General features: G+C 33.7%; 1 pseudogene; it reads right to left on the reverse strand.

The window, feature by feature from the left end:
* Nucleotides 1-2,168: 2,168 nt before the first annotated feature.
* On the reverse strand, nt 2,169-2,890 carry LOC100613755 (phosphatidylinositol-glycan biosynthesis class F protein-like; annotated as a pseudogene).
* Nucleotides 2,891-3,606: the final 716 nt, after the last annotated feature.

The raw sequence follows: 3,606 nt of genomic DNA on the forward strand, positions 1-3,606 counted from the left end.
TATGTGACAAACCTGCATGTTGTGCACATGTACCCTACAACTTAAAGTATAATAATAATTAAAAAAAAAAAGGGTGGTCGTTTAAAGGTTAACCTTTCCCAGAGGCTGAGAGTTGTAAAGAGACCACTAATTTGGGCAGTATTAAGAAGTGCTTTACCTGAGGGCTCTTGTGGTATGCTAGTTTTATTTGCTCCAATACATAAGGGACCTTCTTGCTGATAAAGTCTGACAGGTTTTGGATCATCTCCAGATGTTTTCTAGAGCCATGTATGAGATTGCAGATGTGAATATTGTTCCAGTGAGAGGATACTGAAAAAACTGATTTCTAGATGCTGAGTCTTGTAAAAAGAATGTATTGAAGATGCAACATACAAGCAAATATTGGAGCCAAACCAACAGTAGCTAAGTGGAAAGGCTTTTCTGCAAAATAGGAGGGTGTGCAAACACAGAAACAATTTGGCCCTTAATGCTCATTTTGGCAAGGTGAAATAAAAATGCAAGCGCCAGTGACAACAGAGTCCAATCCTAAATAAAAGGAGAAACCAGTCACAATATGAGGAGAAATGAGTTGGTTTCCTTTTGCCTCCGGTCTTATTTTGTGGTGCCAGGGATCATGTCCAAGCTGTCAGAATACCCATGAAGAAAATATCCAGAGCAGCAACAACAGGACTGAGGTACCACCGCAGTTCTCTGCTTATCTAAACAGACGCATGAAGCCAATTTCAAAGTATGAATTCAACCCGGTCTTTGGTTTTCAGCTAACTGCCTAACTTCTACCACCCCTTGCTATTGGTGAGAAAGAGCTGAGGACAGCTGATTCAAAGAACTCTGAGTTGGTGATAGTGGGAGTGGGTGAAAAGAGTTTTACAAAAAAACTTCATATACATTTCCAAAGCACAGTGGACACTACTTGTGCACTTTGCAATACCAACCAAACGAAGCTTCCATCTGGCAGAAAAATGCAGTAACTGGAAAAGTTTTGAAGCCAAGGGGACACAGTTGCATGACATCTAAATGCCAAAAACTTGTGCATTCCACTTAACTGTTAAGTGATTGGGAGTAACTGATAGCTCTAAAAAGTGTAATATGTTTGTAATTGTGAAATGCTAAATGCTAAAGTAATGGTGCCAGTAAAAGTGACATTGGTAACTTTGGAAACTCTGCAAAAAAAGGATCCTTGAAGGTGTTTTTGTCACATAGACACTAGAGCAGTGTTTCCTTTACTTGCCTGTACATCAAATTTGCCAAAGAAACATTTAACTTAGAAATTTTTTGGCTCCACTTCTTGGAGATTCTGGATTGATGTCTGAGATCCAGAATCTATTTTTTTACTCCCAAGGGATTCTGATGGCCAGTCAGTTTTGTGAACCCTCAAACTAGATGACTTGAAGGAGGCCTACAGTTTATGTAAATAAACGTCTGAAAGAAGGATGTTCAAGGAACAAAAAGTTAATTACTGTTTAGAATAATATCGTACTTTGGCCCCAGATGACAGAATGCAGCTGAATTGAAGGTCTTGGAAGACAGATTCTGGCTCAGCACAAAGAGGAACCCTCTCACAGTTAGATTTGAGAAGACCAGTGAAAAGCTAAAAATCCAAGTACCGTCATCAATGGGGTGATAAGTGTGGGGACCAGATTGTTGTTACATGTATAAACATATCCAATTGAATTGTGGCTTCTGGTGGCAATGAGTGTCTTCTTGTCAATGAATGTGTTCAAACGCTATGAGAACAGTTTTATCAATAGAGCAATTACCCTTTAATTCACTCCGACCTGCATTCTGCCTCCACTGTTCTGCTAACCTTGCTTTTACTATGTGTCTGTCTCCATACTGAAAAATTTTTTTAAAAAATACTTTTTGTGATGTTAATAGCTAATGTTTATTGAATGCATAGTGTTTACCAGGTATTATTCTATACAATTTAGTTGTTGCATTTTTTCCTATTATTGATACTTTATTTAAACAAGAAAGTACAATTTCTTAAGGGGTTTCATAGTTGAAAAAGCTACAATTACATCATGTTGTAAATACATTTTTAAGTTTTTTTCAATTATAACATTTAAAAAAACAATGCTGTAAATGGAACTGTTTGGCTTTGACTATATATATTTCTTCATAGTCTTTATGGTATCTGCACAAAGAAATATCTTCTACCTTTGTTCCAATTAATTGTTATATGTAAGTTGCTTTTTATTCCAGTGTATCCAGAGTGGTGAAATAACAAGGCCAGCCATGTTGCCAAAGTTTGCTCCAAGCATATAGGAGGAGATGGGCCATATGTACGAGCTCACTGACATCGAGAATGTTACATATCCTCTAGGTGTTAGTTTCCTTATCTGCCATGGTCTTTTTCAATCCAGTGGTATAGAAAGTACTCCAAGACATGTTCCCACAAAACTAGAAATTGTACTGATCTGGATACTATTCTCCCAAGTGAATATAACTCCCTTTCCAGTGAAAACTCTTATCCATGCTTTGAGATTTGGTCCTAACAAAAATAAACTTGGTAGAGTAGTAAAAGCAGACAAAATAACCACAAATAAAAATGTTTCCATCTTCAACTCTAATGGTGGCTCTCCATATAGAACAAAAATTACATGAATTACATGCAAGAAACAAGGCATAAGAAATTAATACAGCATTCCAAAAATCCGGTCACCTTGTGTGATAATAAACTTCTTTTAGAGGATGCATTTGGCTTCACTACTAAATATAATACTGGATTGACAGCAGTTAGAAAAACACAACAGATGCACAACCATATTAAGTGTGCTTCCAATATTGAGAAGTTCTCCAAAAAGAATGATGGAATGAAGATGATCAGGCTAATTGAAAACATGCATAAAAGATGATTATACAATAGTCTCTTGATATCAGTGTCTTTCATTGTGTTTTCTTGGGTGGCTATCTGACTCTCCCACCTGCAAAAGGAAAAGGACATTGCGGCCTTCTGACATCAGGTATGACTCCCCGCCCTGACCTTTCTATGTGTTGTATTTAATGCCTCCAAGAAACCTATAAAGTAAGTCATATTCTCGTCTAATTTTACAAATGTAGAATCTGAGGCAAAATGAGGATAAATTATTTTCTTAAGGTCCCATAACTAATAGACTACAGTTGATATATAATCTAGACTATAATATAATAGACTGCAGTTGATATATGTTATATAGAATACATAATATATATGTTATATAGAATACATAATATATATGTTATATAGAATATATAATATATATGTTATATAGAATATATAGTATATATGTTATATAGAATATATAATATATGTTACATAGAATATATAATATATGTTACATAGAATATATAATATATATGTTACATAGAATATATAATATATATGTTACATAGAATATATAATATATATGTTATATAGAATATATAATATATATGTTATATAGAATATATAATATATGTTACATAGAATATAGAATATATATGTTACATAGAATATAGAATATATGTTATATAGAATATAGAATATATATGTTACATAGAATATAGAATATATGTTATGTAGAATATAGAATATATATGTTACATAGAATATAGAATATATATGTTACATAGAATATAGAATATATA

The sequence above is a fragment of the Pan troglodytes genome, chromosome X, assembly GCF_028858775.2.
Source record: "Pan troglodytes isolate AG18354 chromosome X, NHGRI_mPanTro3-v2.0_pri, whole genome shotgun sequence".
NCBI classification, from domain to species: Eukaryota; Metazoa; Chordata; class Mammalia; order Primates; family Hominidae; genus Pan; species Pan troglodytes.